Here is an 8232-nt window from a genome sequence, read left to right on the forward strand (position 1 = left end):
GTCTGACACTTCGAGTCAGCACGCTTTAATAGAGGCCGCTACTGACTAGCCGAGTTGGATGTGATCTGACTCGCGACCAATTAAACGAGAACCTAAGGGGTCACACGCTTAAGGGAAGGAACCTGAGAGGCCGGATCCGACTCCACGAGTCAGGTGTGATCCTACTCGGACTCGAATCTAGGCCGAACAGACTTTGGGCTTTAGGAACCGTGTGAGGCCCAAGTGTTGAGCCCATGACGGATGCCTATATAAAATGGAGGTGCGGCACACTCATTTGGTTGATCGCTTCGGCACCATCACTAGGGCTTTGCGTGTGTTGCAAGTAGCCACCTCCATTCGCCGCCGACTGTGTGATCAGACCTAGCAGTCCACCACACGGTGTTCCTTCTGCACACGCGAATACCATTAGAGGCAGTGCACTTACGCCGCTCCGGCGAACCAGTATGTGGGATCCGACGACCAGCTGTTCGAGGGAGATCGGACGAGGAGGAGACGACTCCGGAGACGCGCTGCCCCAACTCTACTTCTGCAGCACGGCATTGTGCGTCTAGTGGTAACGATCTATGATCCATTCCCGTAGCATGTTCCTGATTGTTCTGCGTTTAGAAAAAATTTAATTTGCAGTTGACGCATCCAACCGTAGATCCCGACAAGTAGTGTCCAATATCTTGGCAACCGACTTCCTTAGATGTACCACCCTTGATTTGCTCAGAAAGAGTACGACAGCTACCAAAAATGGACGAGTCCACAATGTGCAAGGCAAGAAGGTGAAGATCGACGGATAACGGGCACCACATACACACTTATATGAAGGCATATGGACCAGACAAAGGACAAATTCGCATCATATTGTCCTTATAGGGAATTGTTGGACCCCGAAGAGTAAGGGTTTAAAGTAAGCAACAGTTTACCTCAGTGAAAAACCAAGGTTACCAGTCCATGGGGTGCTCAAGTACAAGCCAGTGATCACAGTACCTGTACACAATTAAGAACGTTTTCTTGGTCCCCCACAATATCACTAGCTTTGGTAGTTGTAAGGATAAGTGTATCGTATGTTTGGACTGATTTATGGAACAAATTTGTACCTCACATGACCATGCTACTTGACTCTCAATCTCCTCTAGATCTCTCTCATGATTAAACAAAGAAATTGGGCAGAGGAGGAAGAACGGCCCATGGGAGGGCACCGGGGATGAGGCGGCGGCGGTGGAGAGGGTGACAACGTTGAAGATGAGGTTCACGACACATGGATCAATAGGGGAGATGAAGATAGGGACGAGTGCACGACAACAATGAGGGTGATAGTGGTGCTTGCAGGATCAATGGGTGGACGGTGCGATGATGTCGATGTGCCAAAATTTTAAAAAAATTGTACTAAGAGATCAAATAGTAGCATTATTGACAAATAAAATATTAACATCCTCGACAACACCTAGAATTAAAGTGGAGCCTCCGTTGGTGCATCCAGTTTGTAAATATAAGATACCACCATGCAGACATTGGCTCTTGCTAAATTGATGAAACAAACATGAAGTCAATACAAAAACAATGTGAAGTATGAAATTACTTTTTCAAGAATGGTAATTCGTTTAACTTGATCTTTCCTTTTAACAAAGTTGTTTTTCCACTTATCTACCTCTAATGTGATATTTCTTATTGTGCAAAATAAATTCAGTTTGTGATCGTTGTGCCGACGCACCAAGGTTGGTTAAGTTATGTGTGGGATATGAAAGATAAAGTGATTAACATTTTAAATCCTCAATGTGCAAATGGTATTGTATATTACATGAAATAAAGGCATGAAGTAATACACAAAGCATTGATTGAATGCATTGAAAGTTCTTTAGTAATTGAAGTTGATTTTGTGAAACTGGGTGGTCAAATAAATTTCATGACCCAACAAATTTGCCATGGCAAAGGTAAGTTCCATTATTCACATATATCAAAAGACTCATTTATTTGTAGTAATGATGTGAAATATAAGGAAGATTCAGAAATTGCATCTTTGATGATAGGAATGTACTTCGATGGTCATGAAGTCAATTATAGGCTGAATAAGGTGAGTTATAATGCTACCCGTCTTTTATTTCTTTATCCTCTATACTAGGACTTACATAATGGAATAACTTTAGTTAGCTATACACAATTCCTATTTCTCGAGTATAAAATGATATGACATTTGATCAAATTGGACCGCAATAAAGAAAAACTTCCTGTACATCTTCAACAAGCGATGGACAAAGCCTAGATCAAATTATTTATTCCGGAATTTAGTATTTTTATGAATGATTATAATATATTGTTTAATAGTTATATATAATTTGGTGCGAAGGATTTCAGTTATATGTATCGACTACTCATTAACCCTGTATCCACGCGGGCTGAGAAAAACATAAAGCTAAATTTTATTGAGAAATTTGTTGTATGAATAAGTATAAGAATTTTATAAAAATATAAAAAGAACTACTATCTCTCTCGAGATGTTGCATGAACCATGGAGTTACTTTTTGGTGCTTATCTATAGGGTAAACAATGATATCATTGTTTCAGTTAGTTTTTAATTATTAACACTATACTAGTGCAGGAATACTTATGCACAATTTTAATTTGTGGTGTGACACTTTTCATTCACTCTATATCTATTTTTTTGAAATAATAATGGCGTAGGCATATTTAGTACACCATCTATCTCTACTCCTAATGTCTTAGTTGATAGTCTCCGCCGGTCAAATTTCGTCCTACCACTTTCGTCCGTTTTTTTCGCTGGCTTTTTTTCGTCGTTTTTTTGTCCCTTCCCCGCACGTAGAAAAAAAACAGCCAGTGAGGCTCCCCTCGATCTATGTATTCTATCCTACGATCTCTCAAAGACGCCCCAGCCCCCAATACGAGCCGCCGCCGAGATCCAAGACGAGCCGCCGCCGAGGACCGAGTGGAGCCGCCGCCGGCGCTGGCCAGGCTCCCCACGATGTGCGCGCCGGGGCGCCGCTCCCGCTCCCGCAGCCGAGCATAGCAGCAGCAGCGGAGCCCCGCCGCCGGCGAGCTCTCTCTGGCGGAGGAGGGCGGGGGCGAGCTCGCCGTCTCCCTCGCGCTCAACAATCTCTTCTCCCACGCTGTCGCCCGCTTCACGGCCTACTTCGGCCTCATGCCGCCATGCCTCCACTGCTCCCGCATCGACTGGCTCTTCGGCGCGGAGGACGTCCATCAGGCGGCGGGTGAGATCTCCGGGATGGGCTACTGCCTCCACCATCACCGCCTCTTTCGTTGCTGCCGCCGCCGACATGTGCAAGGGATGCCTGTCTTCTTCAAAGAACGAGATGAATGAAGGATGCAGAGGAGACAGGCTCCATGGCGTGTTCCTGCTGTAAAGCTCTCGACCTCTCGTACAGGTACACGTTTCTTCTTCACGCGAGTTTGAGAACACACATACTACCGCGAGCCGGAGATCCATCCACCCAGTTATGGATCCATCAGGTACAAGCCACTAGCCACCAGGTAATAGAGATTTCCCCTCTAATTTAGTTGGATTTGGGGAGGCTAGAGAGGCTTGCTTGTTGTTGTGTTTTCTGCGTGAGAGAGCAGAGAGAACTGAGAGATCACATGGATCCAGTGTACAGATGAGCTTTTGGTGTGGGGGTGGTGGTGGTGGAGGTAGCAGGGCGAGAGGATGGTCACTAGATGGAAGAGTGCAGGGAATGTTGCTTGCTACTGCTACTGCGTGTGCTATTGTGTTATTTTGTAATATTTCTGAACTGTTAGCGATATTGCCGCAGTGAGATGAGCTTATTTTGTAATATATGGTCTTTTCGAGTGCATTGCAAAACTAACTAATAGTTTGTGATCTGACACCCTGGTAACCTCATGATTGGGTGGTGCATGCAGGGCACACCTCCGAGCTAGCCGATGCTTAGTATACCAGTGTTCTACTGCATCCGGTGCGACCTCAAAGAATACCTTCGTCTAGCTGGCCATTGAGCACCTTAGGGACGACGAGGTGCAGTGTCTGGGGTGTAAGCAGTTCAACTACACGATGAAGTGAGTGAAGGGGTTAAGACGGTTGCGTTGTGCGTGCGCTGCTTGCTTGCTGGTGAGTGTCGCCTCTGTGACTAGGTGTTCTTTGTTGTCTTTGCCCTCTGTAGTTTAAGGTGTTTGTTCTTTTAGGCAATGCTCGCTCGCCCAAAGTATGTATGATCTTTACCATAGTACATTAGCTAGCTATAGGAGATGACATCTTTGTGCTTTTCTTCTTCCTGAACACGCATATGGATGTTTGTGCATTGGAACGGCATGTCTTTCGGATCAACTGTTTCCTGCTCTGACTTCGCCTTTTAATTTGACTGAATATCTACTTACGCTCTCCAAGATTGTTCCTGTGAGTTTCTTTAAAACCTATTTGTGCACCCAGCTAGATCATACAGTTGTTAATGTATGGAGTTTTTTATTGGGTCTGTTTATCTCAGGGCTCTGACACGCCGATTTCGTTTAGACAATTTTTAGAGCCAGTATTTACTACAGGGAATACTCTTTATATTGTTCAATCTCGGTGTAGGTCTAATTTCTCGGAAACAGTTTCAGTCAATGCTGGGCCGAAACCTCTTAAACTCATTAAGTAGCGTTCTTCCTTTGTTGAAATCTCATTTCATTGACGATGTATTACGCTGCGTGTTGGTTAACATGAAGCAAGGAGAAAACCATTGACGATGTATTGTGATGCATGTTTCAGTCAACTTGTTGGACAACTGTACACGTATGTGTTTTTTCAAGCCCACTTATTTCAGCCTCTCCGTCTCCTTCAAGCCCGGTGAGTAATTAATTGGTTAACTGAACATACTATTTGAGAAGGGACAAGGGAAGAAACCTCAACTATTCCCCTTAGTTCATGTTGTCTCTACAATTTACATTTGTATATGTAGTGCTACCTGAATTAAATTCTGGCAACTAAGCTCATGCAGTGCTTAAGATTAAATGGGATATAATGGAAATGCAGATGAGAAGTTCAGGGATATTCCTGGGAGTGCCTATTATGTGGCTCCGGAGGTGCTGAAGCAGAGATATGGAGCCGATAATTGCATATGGAGTGCTGGAGTTATACTCTACATTCTGCTGTCTGGCATTCCTCCTTTTTGGGCAGCAGGGCAGGTGCGTTCTCTGGCTGGTTATGTCAATCAATTTTGGGGCTGTGATGGATGCAAAGACTGGAAGGTGAATATAGTTATCCTACAGGAACCCTCCCTTGGTTTTAATTACCTGAGAATGAGGAAGGTCTATTTGATGTTGTTCTTCAAGGTTCTATTCATTTCTCATTTGATCTCTGGCCATCAATTTCTAACGGGGATAAAGAATTACTCCCTCCGTTCCTAAATATAAGACCTTTTAAATATTTTAATATGGACTACATACGAAGAAAAATGAGTGAATCTACACAATAAAAATGTCTATATACATCCATATGTAGTCCCTATTGAAATATCTAAAATATCTTATATTTAGAAATGGAGGGAGTACAACAAACGGGAGAATCAGACATAACTCTGTTATGTGAGTAGAGAACGTGAGTGCATATGCTTATTGGGGTCGGTCAACATGGTTCAGTTGGCATAACAAGCTCCAACGGACACAACTTTTCATGAATTGAATTGATTGAATGCCCTTAGTAAGTTCTCGATAGAATTACCTCTTCTTACAAGGATGAGAAACTTAAGTATTTTTCATTTATTTTGTGCAGATCCTCCTGTGAAGCATAAATTTCATTGTATCCAAGGAGATATCTAATGCTGAAAACATGGGACTCAAAATGTATAGAGAGTCGGAGACACTGCTAAACTGTCATTTATGGGTGTCTACCAAATTCACTATCAACCACTGTTGTAGGACCGGCGGTATGTTAAAATTTATTTTGGTTTTATTAGTCCATGTAGAGATGCTATGCTCAGCTATTGATTTGACACTTGTGATATCCAATTACACTCCCGTGGCTTGTATGTTGCTCGAAGATGCTCACAAGTCTGGTTGGGAACGTTAACCTTTCTCTTAGGGACCATTATTTGAAACAGTACTCTGTCTACTACTCCCTCCCATGATATAGCTTAAAAAATGTTTTTATATTATGGGACGGCGGGAGTATATGCTAAGTTGTGTACTGATGTATAGATATCTGATTTTGTTCATTTTGCATTAGGTTGGGAGGATGTAGACTAAGAGCTATATATGATGATTCTACAAAAGATAATGTACTGGAAGACATGAGAACTTTTAGGATGCTACAGCGTAAAAATATTTGGAAGATGGTATGGTTTGCCGGACCGGAACCAAAGCAAGAACGAGAAGGAGCTTAAGTAGGGCCATGTCGGGGTGTCGCCACAATAGGAAATTGTCGCTGGTGCTAAATACCAGGGGAACCAAAAAATCTTTTTTCTACAAAGGTAACGAACTTTTTGGGTCTAATTGAACTATAAATTATTGCTTATATAGAGGGACCAAGTTGAGCAGGCCATCAACATCCTATTCTTGCTTATCTTTGTTTTCTTTGTATCTGTATTATTAATCTTGCTTTCAACTGGCGTGTTGAGTGCAATCTTCCGGGTGCAATCCTCAAATATGGGATGCCGTACTAGCCTTAAATCAACATCTGGATTGGCTTATGATGGCATGGAGTTCCATCATTTCGGCTGCTTGCGGCGGGGAGTGTGGCCGGTGCTTGCGGCAGCAGCGAAGCGGCGTGCGCGAGCGCAGTGTAGGCAGTGGCCAAAGGCTCATCGGCCGCTGCGAGTACGCCGTTGGCACCAGGTTCATGACATTGTAAAAAAAATCTTGATTCAAAATAAATGAACCCTTTCCTATATACAATCAGCTTTTTATTGAAGGTTGCATTTGATGGTTTATTGGTTCGTCTGTGTTTCTAATTAACTTTATTAATTTTTAGGGTGGAAGAGCTTTTGAATTTAGATGGTAGTCGGAGGAGTGGGCCAGGTACTTAGCAAAAGGTTTAGCTGCTTTTTTAGAACAGAGATGGAGCATGAGTTACCTACAAGATCCAACACAGAACGTGAAGTACTGTGATTAAGTCCAAGAAGGGAAAAATGCTAGAGAGGGACCAGCCAAAGGGTGAATATCTTGTGCTCTACATACTTACCAATGGCCGCAGTTAACAATTTGGGCCTAATATTGGACATGAACTTAAACAATTTACACTGTTTTTTAGGCTGATTGTTGCTATGAAGAATGGAATGGCCATGCTATCGATAGAGAACACTCTCGGAAGTTGGATCTCTCTTTTTGTGCTATTATTGCTGAAATTAAGAGGTTCATTACAAGGAATTGTCAGATTTTGTGTACCTTGTAATAGTGACACGCATGGAGGTGTGAATTGAGTAATATTGATACTATTTAGTAATGGATGGTATATGTTCTTTGGTGGCGAGCGATTTTCTGGTTTAGGATACACCAAGACCGCCGAGAAAGAAAGAAGCTGGAGAGAGTTTGAATTTGTCGCTATTTGATGAAACCAGATGCCATCATCCTTAACAACGTATTTCTGAACTAAAATAACAATTTGATAAATATGTATATTTCTATTATTTCATGGCAATGCATGGTCATCCGGCGTTTGCCCGTAGCAACGCACGGGCATTCTCCTAGTAATAGTAGGTTACCAGTAATAGTAGGTTACCAGTGGAATGCCGCCTGAAATCCAGGTCGCTCCTATTTCGGATGGAGTAGTCTGACTCGACGCAAGCTGGTGATGTGTGTGTGTGTTTTTTTTTTTGCTATGCCATCAATATCATGCATACAGGTGACGGGCGAGCTAACCGACACATCACTGGTAACCGAACCGGTCTTTTTTCAATTGTTTTTTTTTACAATTACTAATGGCATGGAGTGACTGTTTTTTTATTACCAACGCCACAACAAACTTGCCAACCTGAGAGCCACTAGTGACTAGAAAATAACTTTGGCTCAGAGCACATCTCTCTCCCCCCGATTCTTCTCCAGCACCTCTCTCTCTATCTCACCCACGACCCGTCCTCACCTTCTCCCCCACCGTTAGCGAGGACTTGGCTCTTCTCGATGATCGAGGTCCTGAAACATGATGAGTTGGTCCTGATGCGCGTCACCTTTTTCTCGAGAAAATATCTAATCTATTTTCAATCATGGCAGTACAACAAATACCAGAATTAATATAAATTACATCCAGATCCATAGACCACCTAGCGATGACTACAAGCATTGGAGCGA

At 42.9% G+C, this 8232-nt stretch overlaps 1 long non-coding RNA gene across 5 annotated transcripts; it reads left to right on the forward strand.

Moving 5' to 3' along the window:
* Window positions 1–2802: 2802 nt before the first annotated feature.
* Window positions 2803–7405, forward strand: LOC109754961 (uncharacterized). 5 transcript variants are annotated; one of them, XR_012201933.1, is made up of 8 exons: window positions 2803–3386; window positions 3880–4084; window positions 4721–4798; window positions 4985–5136; window positions 5723–5876; window positions 6176–6783; window positions 6920–7101; window positions 7199–7405. It is a non-coding gene; the product is annotated as an uncharacterized lncRNA (long non-coding RNA). The 5 variants fall into 5 exon arrangements; XR_012201935.1 differs by having other exon boundaries at window positions 2835–3471; XR_012201932.1 differs by having other exon boundaries at window positions 2840–3492.
* Window positions 7406–8232: the final 827 nt, after the last annotated feature.

The sequence above is a fragment of the Aegilops tauschii genome, chromosome 2 (genome assembly GCF_002575655.3).
Source record: "Aegilops tauschii subsp. strangulata cultivar AL8/78 chromosome 2, Aet v6.0, whole genome shotgun sequence".
Classification (NCBI taxonomy): Eukaryota; Viridiplantae; Streptophyta; class Magnoliopsida; order Poales; family Poaceae; genus Aegilops; species Aegilops tauschii.